Source organism: Chiroxiphia lanceolata, chromosome 2 (genome assembly GCF_009829145.1).
Source record: "Chiroxiphia lanceolata isolate bChiLan1 chromosome 2, bChiLan1.pri, whole genome shotgun sequence".
Classification (NCBI taxonomy): Eukaryota; Metazoa; Chordata; class Aves; order Passeriformes; family Pipridae; genus Chiroxiphia; species Chiroxiphia lanceolata.
The window spans coordinates 29,263,809-29,277,897 of NC_045638.1; the positions used below are offsets into that span (position 1 = coordinate 29,263,809).

General features: G+C 50.2%; 1 long non-coding RNA gene across 13 annotated transcripts in view; it reads left to right on the plus strand.

The window, feature by feature from the left end:
• Positions 1–3,103: 3,103 nt before the first annotated feature.
• The window catches only part of LOC116782040, a 39,847-nt gene continuing 28,861 nt past the window's right edge, over positions 3,104–14,089 (plus strand). For 3 of the 13 annotated variants that reach the window (XR_004355090.1, XR_004355097.1, XR_004355098.1), the window contains exon 1: positions 12,161–12,863. This is a non-coding gene — a long non-coding RNA (uncharacterized LOC116782040). Of the gene's footprint in view, positions 3,351–12,155; positions 12,864–13,003; positions 13,055–14,089 lie in introns of those variants that run through there. The other 10 variants (XR_004355091.1, XR_004355099.1, XR_004355092.1 and 7 more) reach the window with 9 other exon arrangements.

A 14,089-nucleotide genomic window follows, 5' to 3' on the forward strand; every position in this document is an offset into this window, starting at 1 on the left:
CCGCCGCCGCCGGCTGCCGGGCGCCCGGCGAGAGCGCCCTTGCCCCGCGCTGCCGGGGCCGCTGCCGGGGCCGCCGCCCGCGCCGCCGCCGCCGCCGCCTTCCCAGCCTCGCCGGGGCGCCGGGGCGCGGGGTTCACCTGCTAGCGCTCCGCGGCGCGCTCTCCTCCGCTCGTCCGCCGGCCGTCCTGCCTCCGCTCCGCGGCGCGCTCGTTGCGGTCGCCGGCTCTCGCTTCGCCTTTTATATTTTTTTAAGCCTTTCTTTTTTTTTTTCCCCAAAAAAAGAGAAATATTTAGCTGTATATATATTTTTCCTCCGCCTTCTTCTCGCCCGGGGTTGCTGCTCGGAGGGAGGAAACCAAACAAAGGCTAAAAAGCGAAAAAGGGGGGGGGGGGAATCAAAAAGCCCCCGTGCCTTCTCCCCTCCGCTCCCCTAGGAGTACATCTCCTCCTCTCAGCCTTCCCCTCTCAGAGAGAAACTTTTCCTTTTCTTCTTCCTTTAAGGCTTTGTGTGTGGGTATATTTTCCTTTTTTTCTGCCTCTCTCTGTCTTTCTCTCCTCGGTTCCTCGATCTCCTTTTGCTCTTTTATTTGCAAGTTTTGTTGGTGTCCTAAGAAAACTTCCTGTGATGATGATGGTGGTGATGGTGGTGATGATGCATTTCTCAAAGTTGTGCTGTTGCTGGAGCACTTTGTCCCCTTTGAAACAAGAGTCCTGCCGGAGCCTTCTTGCTAGAGTCACGCTCTGGATAAGACATTTTTTTTTCTCTCTACCTTTCCTTTAGGCGGTCGAAAAAAAAAAAAAAAAGAAGTAAAAAAGATTTTTAAAAAGTTGAAATTTCTCGTTACCTCGCGAATTGTTTCTTTCCCTCTCCCGCTCGCTCTCTCGCTTGGTTTGTTGTCTTTTTTTTTTTTTTTTTTTTTTGGTGTTTGTTTTGCTTTTTATTTTAATTCCAGCAGTTGGTCGAGGGAGGAGGCGGAGGAGGAGCGCCTTGGTGGAGAGGTGTGTGTATGTGTGTGTGCATATATGGTATCCTTTATACACTAACTCCAGCGGGGAAGTTGGCTGCCGGGCTGGCAGCGCGTACTGGCGGTGCCGGAGTCCCGCCGCTCGCCTCTCCCCGCCTCCCTCTCCCGGGCCGTGCCCGCGCCCGCGCCCTCCCTCCTCCCGTCCGTGCGTGCGTCCCTCCCTCCCGTCGCCCGCGCCGCCACCGCCCGGCCCTGCCGCGAGGAAGCGGCCGCGCCGCCCCCGCCGATTGGCTGCGCGCCCCGTGACGGACAGCCCGCGCCGGCCGCGCGGCCCCCCTTCCGGCCGTTCCGATTGGCTGCCTTTTAATTTAGGCAAAGCGGTGTCGGAGATGGAAGTTGCCCCCCTCTTCCCTCCATCCTTCCTCCCTTCTCCCCTTCCTTCTTCCTCCTCCCTCCCTCGCTCCCTCCTCCCTCCGGCTTTTAACTCTTCCTGCCCGGCGGACACACACACCTCGGAGCTCTCCCGCCGTCGCCTCTCGGGCAGGGGCGAGAGCGGGCGGTAATAACAACAGTAATAACGACAATAATAACCACGCCGGAGCCGGGCGGGGGTCGGAAGGGCGTTTGTGTGGAAGTGCCGCTGCCATGCACACCCACCCGCCTCCTCCGCCGGCAGTGCCCGCACCGGCGCTCAGAGCTGCCCCTCCCCGGTGCTCGGCCCCGCAGGCGCCCGCCCCCCGCCCGCTCCCTCCTCCCTTTGTCCGCCCCCGCACCCCAGGGTGCGCCCCGAACCCCGGCAGCCCGCCCGCAGCCGTCATGCTGGGAGGCCGGCCCGGCAGCCCCGGCGAAGGGCCGCCCCGTCGGCGGGGGAGGTGACGAGGGGAGCCCCGGCCGGGCTTGCCCTGCGCGCCGCGGTCTACTCGAAGGGAACCAGCCCCGCGGCATGAAACGCTGTATTATTTCTCGTCCAACGGAAAGAGTTAAGGGGGGCGGGGGAAGGCGGGGGGCGAGGGGGAGAGATGCGACCGAGCGGAAACGCTGCGCGCAGGCAACCTCAGTGAACCACAGAAAAAGAGAAAGTGGCAACAAAAACAAGGGCAAATTGAACGCTCCTCGGGGACTGCCGGTGCAATAACAGCGCTCGGACACGGAGGGGACACGGCGCTGCCAATGACCGCCGCGCCGCGCCGCGCCGTCCCATGCGCGCTCCCCGGGTGGCGGGGACTCGCGCGAGGGAAACACGCGCGGTGCGGGCATGGGAATGGGGAACGTCGCCCCCCGCCCGGCCCTGCCCGCCTGGCTCCCCTCCTCCGCACGCCCGGGGGGCGGCGAGTTGCGTCCCGCTGGCAGCGCCCTCCGCGCCGCCCCGCTCCCGCCGCGCTCGGCAGCCGGTGCTCGGGGCTCCCTCCAGCCCTCGGCTGGCACAGCACGAAATACCATGGTAGGTCGGGTTAGAAAAAACATTCAAGTGAAGCGTGTGCATCTGAAGGACGCTGGTATCTAAACACCAAACATAATGATTTTATATGTACATATATATACACACACATATATATACATATATATATGTATGTATATATATTTGTTCCTATGCGTCCTCCCAAGGTTTCTTTTTTATATATAAAAGATCCAACACAGATTTCATTGAATAAATCTGAGATCTCCAGGTGCAGACGTTTGAATAGTCAGTGCCAGAACCCCATGTTTTCCTTTCCAGCCGATTTTGCTTGGATCAGGCTCAAAAACCGAGTGAGTCTCGTGGTTTTGTTTACACTGAATGGGGAGGATAGGAACGGTGCCATGGGGCCGTCTTTCATTAATATACAGTGAGGATTTTGTCTAAATTACTGCTATGAATTTCACAGTACACGCTTTCAAAAGCCGTCTCAGGTGGCCTGATGAAACGTGATAGCGCCTCTGCAAACAGATCTACTTTCTTAATAAAAAAGGAAGGTGGGGGGGGTGGAGAAATCCCCTCAAAATAAAAAAAATTGTACACCTTCATAACAGCGACAACAAAAAATAAAGCTTGAAATGGAGTAATGTCGTTTATTTAAAAAAAATATCCCAACAAAAAAACAAACAACCAACTTCGTTCCCCAACTCTTCCCACCCCCTCCCTTGCAGAGTGAGATTGTTTTGTCTGGAAAAAAATCCAAAGTATAACAAGGGGAGAACAGTTAGTGCTGATTTTCATTTGCATAAATTTTCATATATTTTGGTGAAAATAATAGACTAGTGGAGAGCGGGGCTTAGTGGAGTCAGTGCAAAGGAAAATCTTAACATGGATCGTTTCGCTGGAGTTGAGAACATGCTTTTTTCCCCCTGTCACCTTATTAAAATCAAAAATTAAAAAAATTTCTCTAAATCCTGGAAGTATGATCGGTAAGTGTTTTACGTTTTTTTTATCTACTTTTGTTTGCTTTAAAGTCTTCTGGATATATATTTTCAAAAGCTTAGGACAAGACAGGGAAACCTATGGAAACTGCCTGGAAGGAAACAGGCTGGAAAAAAAAGGGAAAGGGAAAGGAAAACAAAAATCCCAACAGCAACAAAAAGCACCTTAGTGAAATATTACATAAAAAGCATGGATTCATTCCAAAGCTCAAGGCAGCAAAGCAATTCTTCAGCGCTGGAAAGTCTTTCTGGTTACTACTTCACTTTTCTGGGCACTGTTAATTATTGTAACACCAGGACTCGGGGAGGCGAGGGGAGGTGGGGGGGGCGGCGAGGAAAGCTCTCGAAAATATTACAGATTTGTAAAGGGGAGCCGAGGCAGAGATGCAGGCTGTTTTCAAACGCTGCTTCGCGGGGGGGCGGGGGGGTCGCCCGGCGAGCGGGGAGGGGGCTCGGCCGGTGCGGCGGGCGGGAGAGGGGCCGGGGCCGGGCCAGGGCGCGGGGGACCCGAGCACCTGCCGGCGCAGGGACGGGCGCGGGGGGAGACAGGGGAAGGTGCGGAGCGGCGGTGCACGCAGAGGGTTAATATTGTAACTAGGGAACAGACGGTTAAGCACAACATCTAGAGCTCTGTAGTGAAAGTCCATCAGAAAGAGTATAATCAATCAAAACTAACCAGGACATCCCTTCATTTTATTCTCCAAGGAGATTGGGGCTGCAGGATTACAGACCAGATTTCACTTTGTTTCTCTCTCTCGACAGTCTTGCCTGTCTCTCTGCTTTCCCCGAATCCCGTCCAATTGAGAGGTGTAGTCTAATGATCTGAAACTCTTTTATAGCGTTTAGGTCAGTGTGATAAATAATGTGATAAATAATGTAGGATTAAATTAATAGGCCAGATACTGCTCCTGAAAACTTTATCGAGGCTTAAATATCCCAATATGTGACTTTATTATTTTAATTTTACTGTGTTATTTGCATATTTTTTTCCTTCCCGCCTCTGTTGCTGCTCTTTTGGACACACAATAGCTGGTGATCATAGTAATTTCCTAGAATTAGTTACTTCTTTGGAAACGGTCGATAGCCAAATCAATAAAATGGCTTGTAAAACTAGGGAGGTATAGGTTTCAGTTTGGGAGGGGGAGGAAGAATCGCTCATTTTCCACTTCTTGTTGACGTGCCCAGCGTCTCTTTTGACTGAGGTTAACTCTGTGTGCTCCATCGGAACAGATGCCGTATAGAGCTGCTCCCTCAAGATCATTTGTTTCCTTGATGGGGGAACATTTCTGAGCAGAACATATTGGTTGCCATAGAGAAAGAAATAAAAGGAAGAACACTAGTCACATTAAGCTATATGTTTGTGCACTGGGCTTTAGATAAAAGGACCCCAGTTCAAGCCAGAGAGAACGGGGCCAAACCAGAGCTTCTTAGCTTCACTAAAACTAGCTTTATTTTGTTTTGGACTTTTACGGTTGAAACATGTAGGCTAATTTTATTGGCTGTAGTTAATTTTATACGATTCGGCTTGTGAGCAAAATCAACTTCGGCCGAGCTCCGCCGGGCGCCGGCCGCCCGCCAGGGGGCGTCCTGCAGCGCCGCGGCCCGTCGGGCCCGTCCCGGCTCCTCACGGCCCCGCGGCGGGGGCGCCGCGGACACCCCCGGGCACCCCCGGACCCTGCGCTCACCCCTGGGCACCCCCGGTCCCTGCGCTCACCCCCGGGCACCTCCGGTCCCTGCGCTCAACCCCGGGCACCCCCGGGCCCCACAGTCCGGCACAGGCCAGCCGCCGGGACACCCCGTCCAGGGGAGACAGCCCTGAAACTCCCGAGACCGACGAGGCGGAGCGCAGGGGGAGAGGAGCGGGGAGCCGCGGATTCAGAGCCCGCCCCGAAAGTGTTCCCGTCGCTTACGGTACCTCCGACGGACCCGGGGCCTGTGAGGGAGGGAGAGCGGTAATTAAACACAGGCACGGGCACGCGGCTCGGGGCAACCTGGGGTGCCACACTTTTTTTTTTTTTCCCTGTCCGAATAAGGCGCTGTCCGAATATTGCTCTGGAGATGCAATAAAACTACTCTTTTTTTTTTTAACCATAATTTAATATTTAATCGCCCCATTAAACCTGGAAAAGTGGGTTCTTCTCTCTCTTTCTATTCTTTTTTTTTTCTTTTCCCTTTTTTCTCCTCCCCTCCTCAAGCTGGCCACTCCTCCCCCCCCGCATCCCTTCCTGACTTATCTGTCCGCGGGAGCCAGCGGCAGAGGCAGCGCCGGACTCCTCCCGCCCTGCTCGCACACCGGGCACAAGTTGTCGCCGTTCGGGACACTCGCAGACGTGACCCTCAACTAAAAACAACAGCATCCACGGTGACCACAACTTAGCTCTACACAGCTTGGCTCCCTTCCCGAGCACGTGTACTCTCAGCCTTGTGCCCCTTTTCTCCGCTTTCCTCCCCAAGTGATTGCAAGAAAGGATGGAAGTGATAAATTTAGGGGAACTTTTTGTTTGTTTGTTGGTTTGTTTTTTGTTAGGTTTTTTGTTGTTGTTGTTGGGTTTTTTTGTAGTATTCCTGCTTATACACGTTTGTTTCTCACTCCCGTCCGCCAGCAGGATGCTGGGCAGGGGCGGACCCGCGTGGCTGCAGCATCCTTTAACGCACCTGCAAGGGGAATGTCCCAGGCAGCCCCCGGACGGGGAGGGGGGAACTGCTGCCACGGGGTGGGGGGTTTGAAGCCACTTTGTTTCCCCGCGCTGGAGCCTCAGCAGTTTCCGTGCGACTGGGAAAGTTTTATTCCTTGCCTCCATGAAGAAAAGACCAATTGGAACCCTGGAAATCGCACAGCCCATAAATATGATAGAACCTGGCAAGATGATCTGCCCGCCTAAAAACCTAACACAAACACACTCACCAAAAAAAAAAAAAAAAAAAAAAAAAAAAGGGAGAGAGACGCACACAAAAGTAATCAAAGAGAGAAAACGACTGACATGAAATTACACTTTTCATTTAAAGTGTTCGTGGGTCTTCATTTGGAAAACGGAGTCAAATCTTCGTGTGTAGAGACCTTGAGGGAAAAGGGTTGAGATATTTACATGAACAAAACTTTCCACCTACCGCGTTTGGCGCAGTAAGCACTAGCAATATTCCAGACTAGTAAAACACATTCCAGAGCGCAGTTCTCTTCAGAAACGTGGTGGCTTGCTTGAGATTTGCCGTAGTTTCGTGAACATTTCTCTCGCCTCTGAAGGGTTTTGGAGTTGAAAGCTCAGCATCCCGGGGTCGGGATTGAGCGGATTTCACTCCAGCTTTCCTCTGTCCCCCCTCCCCCCAACCCTCCAAGCGTAACCTGCGTTATATTTTAAACAAAACAGGAGTTAGCAGCTGGGCTGTTCTGCTGTATGCCCGCACCTAGTTAGCAGCAGCAGCAGCCTGTGAGATACCGCAAGCGAAGTGAAAAACTAACGCTAAAACGAGCAACAAGTTAATTCGGTAAAACTTAAACTTTGCTGGCTGCCTTCGGAAGAGTCTGGTCCGGCCAAGATTGTTGGCTCCATGCTTGCAACGGCACCCCAATTGTTTCATGGCTAGGCTTCGCGAACATTTTTTTCACATCCTTCTTTTAATAAATGCCTGTTTGTCCGAATGGACGCCTTTGGAAAATGGATGTAGACTCAATACTGTCTTGGAGGTAGGGAAATGAAAGTGTTTACCGTATTTAGTATTCATTTACTTATAGTGGGAAATGATTAGGTATGTACTAATATAACCGTGGAGACCAACTGCCTAATTAGCATTTACAAATTAAAATGTTAAACATAAAGACATATTCCGTATACAGTCTGCTATATGTAAAACACATTCGTGCATAATACGGCAGTCAGCTGCAAACGTGAAGTTGACTGGCTTCCAGATATGTAGCGTTCTTGGCTAACGTGAGCTGCTCTGGGTTTTTCAAGCTTACCCACGCTGTAGTTCATAGTTCTTATGACCACCTTGATAGCTGCACTAGGGATATTACACTAACCAATCTGGAGAAAATAGGAAAATACACAGATTACTTTTAAAGTCTGACGATAACAACGATAAACACAATAGGCAGGCAGATCATTTATCCATACCTTTTATTCTGAAGGCTTCACTCGGAATCTTATTTATTGTTTTGAGCATAACAAAGCATTTCGGGTTCTGTAATAAATTAAAACAATAATACAGAACTGCACATGCAAAGCAAGATAGCTTTTAAAACAGGAGTCCTTTCTTTCCCAGCTGCATAATTTTGATATTACCCAATGTGTCGTGCTCAGGGTTCACCTCACACAGACTGTAATGAGAGTTGCCAAATGAATGGAACAATCTATCTGTTGACTTGAGCTCAACGTAGACATATTGCATATGATGGAAACCTAATGCTCCCACCGATGCTAAAATCAGAGGGATATATAGTTCCAATCCAGACCCTTGAACATGTAGATTTTTATTTATCAGAATAACTGTGCATGTAGCGACATAAAAAGGGGATTTACAAGTTGGAGTCTTTTAAAAGAGACTGTGAAAACCTTAGCCCTGCTTTTATTAGACATGATATCATTCCGATTTGCGTGCTTGCCATCTCAATGGCTTTTCACATGTGAAAAAAAAGATCCATATGCATTACATAGATTTTCTTTTACGCACATAAGGACTGGCAGTCTCTTAGAGGATAAGAAGGTGAATAATTGTGATACACCAGAAAACAGTTCATGCAGTTTGGCAGCTCTGGTTATTATTATTAGATTTTTTGACATTTGAACTTGTCTATTGTCTAAGGAGCTCAGTGCAGATTGCAGTAGGTCAACCTTAAGGCTGCTCTTTTTGGCATTGCACACAAACATGCACACGCTGTCTGTTCTCCTTGTGTGAATGCAGCAGCTACAGTTTTATCGTGCCTTTTTTTTTTTTAATGCACATCTATTTATATTTATCTAATCCGCTTGGGGTTTTCACGGTCGTGTGATTAGTTTGTACGTGCCTTCATTTTACACCCATTCCTCCAATCTATATATTTGCCTGATGTTGGATACTTTTAAGTACTCTACAGCAGTTTAATTCCAGCATCCCGACGTTTGATAAAAGGGACTTCAGTAGCCCTGGGATTAAATGACGTATTTCCCTGCAGCTTCGCTCAACTCCATCATGACTCCTACAGTCAAAAGTTAACGTTATTCATCATCTCCTTGCATTTATTTCCTCCTCCCCTCTCTAAATTCAGCCCCACCACCCTACTTCTGAAACGATTTCTTGCCGCCTGCTAGGAGCTGGGGTGGGGGGGGAGAAGTGTGGGAGGCGGAGGCTGGGACCCGAAAGCCCGGTGGGGAGCCCGCCGCCACTTTGCGTCCCCGGGGGCGGCCCCCGCTCCGCCGGCCTTTCTGCGGTCGCGGAGCGGGCCGCGGCCACGCGGGGTCCCGGAAAACGCCCTCCCGGGCGGGGCGACAGGAAAGAAGGATGCTTCAAAGAAGGAAAATGCGAAATGGGGATGAATCAACCCAGGGTGAGATGGAGAAGGGGAGCGGGTAAACTGGATCAAACCCGGTAGGAGAGTCAGTTTGCACTGGGAAAACCTAGAGATTGTGTCTAAATAACTTTTCCCTGGAGTAATTTGCACCTCTTGGTCTTTCTTCTCTCGTTGAGTTAGTGCTGTTTTCTCATCTGCCAGGGTGAAGGCACTCAGGCCGAACAACAGACCATCTCTTCTTCTAGCAGTCTGTCATTTAAAAATGTATCTATATGCATGTATAAGTGTGCAGATATATAGGTATACTTACATCCAGGCGTGTACAGAAGCATATGCATCTGGATTTGTCCCTCTCTTCACTCCCCTTTTCCCTCCTTAACAAGCTCCTGATAACGCATTTAAGGCTTGTTATTTGAACTCTCAGATCAGCATGCAGAAATGTAATTGCAACGTTTTTCATCAGAAAGAAAAGAAGGAGGAAAGGGGGAGGAATTCCCCCCCAGCCCCTCACACCCTCACACACAGACATCCAGTGCTCGGTAATCGCTGAGTCATCGTATTGGGGGTCAGTGGGTAAACATGAAGGAGAGAGAGAGCAGCAGCTTATTAAAAACCTCGGCACAAACCTCATCCCTCCTCATCTCCAGCCTGGAGATCCCTCCCCTCCTTCTTCCCCTGGATTTATTAATCCGGACTTGGAATAAAGTGGTCAAAGTGCGGCCAGAGCCTTTTTGAGGCTGGATGTCCTCCTCAGGTGCAGCATGACCCGCTTTGTTCCGGCGGGGTGGAGGGAAGAAATTCAACATTAAACTGCTATTTGGGCTGTCGATGATGTGCGTCGTTTTGTGGGGGAGAGGGGAGAAGGAGGAAAGGGGGAAACACTGGCCAGTTCACTTAAGGATGCAAAGAAAGGGAGAGCTTTCTCCAGGGCTGGACTCTGATCTGGGCATGTTTATTCCTGTTTAAACGCTATTGTTCCTGTCAGCCTTTGACATAAACAGAAGGGGCGGGGGGGTGGGGGGGGGTGGGAGGAGAGCGTTGAGGGGGGTGACTGGAACAAAGCTGCTCAAACCCCAGCAACCCTCAAAGGTAGAGGAATACTTTCTTTTCTTCCCTTTAAAAATGTATGACCAGACTTTCTGTTTGAGGTCGTTTTCTGGGTCCCCCCACTCTCCCTGTGAACTGAGGAGAGTGTCTGGCAGTGATTCACTTACCAGGGCCCGTTTAGACAGGCACATGTCCCCCCCAGGTGGGTGCCAGGGAGCCTTGCAAGGACAGCTTCTTGGGCCCATGGGCTGCCAGCGGTTTGAAGGAGTAGACTTAAAATCGGTTTGCAGCAAGGCCTGCAGTGGGAAACAAAGAGGCAGAAATGTTGGGAGCCTGAGGAGAGCCTGAAATACAGAGCAACATTGAGCTTCCCAGAGATGTTTCAGCTTCTCAGTGGGGGACAGAGCAGGATCCTTTTTGGGCTGCCTCTGTGCATTTGAGGGCTGGACTGTACAGCCCACACTGAATCAGAGGCATTGTGTGTAAATAAAGAAGTGCACATTGTTTTGAGATGCTGCTATTGTATTTGGGGCTGGGGGGAGGAGAGGGTAATATTTTGTGTGTGTGTATGCGTGCTGGCCTGTGCGCTTTCAAAAGGTGAGTGCAGATTGCAATAGTTGCTGCTCTGTTTTTGTTTGTCAAACAGGGCCCATCTCTTGGGAGAGGGGCATGTGGCGGATCCCAGCCCAGGATTACATTAATCAAAGCATTATTTCCCCAGGGATGTGCAGCACAAATGATAGTAAATCCTAATAAAATTGGATCGCTGAGAAATTGAACGCTTAAAGTAATCTGCTCTGCCTGATAAAAACTTCAAATTTATAAGATATGCATCCCCACCTCCAAACACCTTAGGTATCATCACTATGTGTGCATTATACATCTATCTGTAGGAGAGAAATCACTGCTCAGTTTAGCAGGCCCATCACTACTGAATATATACATAGGTATAAATGTGTGTGTATGTGCATGCACACGTATATTGCACACACACACACACAAAGTCATAAAATAAGCTAAAGTCTATATGCACATAACAATGATGAATATGACTAATATTTTAAGGACTTTGCATGCAACACCTTTTCTGTGGCAGGCGTTGTAAAAGGCTTGGACAACAATACACATAGTTGTGTACTAGCACTGTAATCTTGCCTGGGGACTCAGTTCTCTCTTGCTTTTTACTGATGCTCACCATGGGCCTCCATGATGGCACCTGTAATCTCAGCCCACCAAGAGCAGCTTTGCTTTTTAAATATGAGACCACAGGAGAGGCAGGGAAAGAATTTAAAAAAAAATAAAATAAGCGAACATGAGCATTTGAAGCCTTTGAGGGGATGAGCCTCAGAAGGAAATTGCCTTGGACCAGGTGGGTATAGTTGAAGGAAGGAAAGGTGTTCCCAGGCCAGTTATTTTGCCTCAGACATGCAGCATGCTGCACACACAGCCTCTCAGTGCAGGGCTAGACCACCACCTCGTCTACCCCTTGGCATGGGCCAGCAGAGGCCAAGGTATCTGCTGGCCATTCGTGAGCTTCAGACCCTGAGTCTCAGCTATTTCCTTTCTGCAGAAGGAAAGTTTATTTATAATTGCAGCCATAGGACATGACAATAGGCTGAAAGAGACCCACTGTCCAGCAGGAAAAAAAAAAAAAGGCTTCCCCCCCTCCTCTTCCCGCCTAAAGACTGCTGTGCTTCCAAATGTGAAAGGGGCAGAAGGCATTTCCACTCACCCAGCTGAAACTCTTTGAAAGGCTGTGAGCCTCCCCGACGTTATAAATGCTGATCATTCCTCCTACCCCCGCCATCCCGGGACTCGTTACCCCCGAGGGACTCGGCTTTGCTGCGGGCCCCCGTTCGAGGCACGTCCTGCCCACTGCCCTGCGGCCGACATGTCCCGTACGCCTCTCTCTGTTCCTGTCTTTTCTGACATCGCTAGGCAGACCGAAGGCGGCTTAGCCCTTCCCCTAGCGTGGGGCTTTCCTGCCCCGGGGGCTTGCAAAGAAGGGCGGGCGGAGGTGGCCCCGACCCCGCAGCGCCCCACACCCTGCCCCGGCCTGCCGGTGTCTTTCCCCACTGCCTGTAGACAGGGAGGCGGTGGGGGTGAGCTGAGCCCTCTCCTCTCCCAGCCCCGAAATGACGCAGCCCCTGCTCCAGCATTATCGCCCGTTTGGGCTGGCTCCATTTCAGGAGCTCCGTCTCCCCCCACCCCCTTCTTCCCAGTCTTCCTCCTTCCTCCTCCTCCTCGCCTCACCGTCACTCTCAACCAACACCCCCCCCCCCCCCCCCGCCTCGCTCCCGCTTCCCCCCGCCGCCCCAAACTCCTTCCTAAGGACCGTGGGATGCTGGTGAGCTCTGGTGAGAGTTGCCGGTCTCCAATTCCAAACGGGGAGCCACCGGGAGCGGTGAGGCAGCCGTACCGGGGAGAGTGGTCGGGGGGATAGGCAGGCAATGAAGGAAGGAGGCGGGGGGGGCGCATCCACGCACATCCCCTCACCCCCCATTTGGCGCACCCCCTGCTCCCGGGAAGGTGCAGCCCCCGCGCCCCGCCCGACCCGGCGCTGTCAGTGCAGCGGCGGCTCCGCGACCCCCGACGGGGCTCCCGCCGCGCCCCGCACGACTCCCCTCGTCCTCCCCCACGCGTGTGCGGAGCGTGCAGGGACACACTCACCTCGCCACTGAGGGTCCCTCTTTTCCTTTATCCCCCTTCTTTTCCTATCCCTTCCCCCCCGCAAAAGAAACCTCAAAAACCCCAAAAAACCCAAACCCCAAAAAGCCCAATAATTTGCATATCGTTTGTCACCCTCGCTCAGTATTCCCCCCCACCCCACCACTTCTTTTATCCCCCCCTTCACCCCCGCCCAGACCGACCCTTCTCCCCCACTCCCCCGCAACCCGGGTGCAACCGGATGGCAAAAATCAAAGCTGGATCCAATTTACCCCAGTTGTCTTCCTTTGAACACTCATAAGGTAGGTATGGTGGGATGCTGCGCTCCCACTCCCCATGTGCTCAGTGAGGTGCCTTCCTCTCCACCCTCTCTCCCCCTCCCCCCCATGCCGCTCTCTATTCCTTAATTGGCTCTATCTTGATGTGCACTTGTTTTGTTTAGCCTATTTTACCATTGCGGACGAGATAGGCAGAAAAAGGAGCGTTTGACTTGGTATGTCTCTCTGATTTTTTTTTTTTGTTCCCCCCCCCCTCCTTCGAGGTTAATTTGCATTCGAAGTCTAATTCATATTTCAAAATCCTGGCATTTGAGGACTGTATAGGAACAGGGCATTCATTTCTGTTTTTGAGGAGGAGCCTTTCCTGCATTTGCTCTCTGCATAATTTCATTGTGTTCACAAGTGACAGGGATTTGCATCAGTTATTTTGCAATTTATTTTTTAAAAGAGTTGGATCAAATTTAAGGAAAAAAATTTATTTTTATAATTGCCAAGGGAGTAAATACTGGGCATTATAAAAGGACCATACATTACTAACAATGTCGCAAACTTAGAGTTTAAGGCACAGACTATATATTCAGATAAACATATTAATCTACATTCCTTGGAGTTGGATTTCTGAGTCCTGAACATCTGATTTTGATGACAGTCAGAGAAAGTCAATCATACAAATACTGTGGTGTATTTATAGTTCCTCACATTTATTTACAGGTGATTTTACTGCTGTTTGCTACTCTTGCTCCAGCGCTTTGTAATTATTTCACTCCTGCAAGGCATTTCATAGGATTAGATGCTGCTTTACTCATTAAAGATTTTCAGCTTATCCAGCTGTAACTTTCATCCACAACTCTGGAAATAGTTATGTGGCCAGGTGGACTTTATGGAAAGATTATAAAAGATATGTGGATATAAACCAATCTTTTTATACGTCTATGTATCTTTCAGTTCTTTGGATATGATGAAGAATCCGTCTACATTTAGGCCTTTATGGGTCCTTTAAGGACTTCTTTCACGTATTTTATTTGTATCTATAGAATGAATTTTCTTTATGTATGTAGGGATTACATGAATGGCATATGTTGCATAATATGCATATGAGGCCTTTCAAGTATTTCTGCACACACACAAATTTATTTTTGACAAATGTATATGTGTGTGTACATGCATGTTTATACATGTGTGTGATGAAAAACGTACTGGAAGAGAAAACTGCCCAAAATAAAAAATGTTCATAAAGGAAAAGCTGTTAA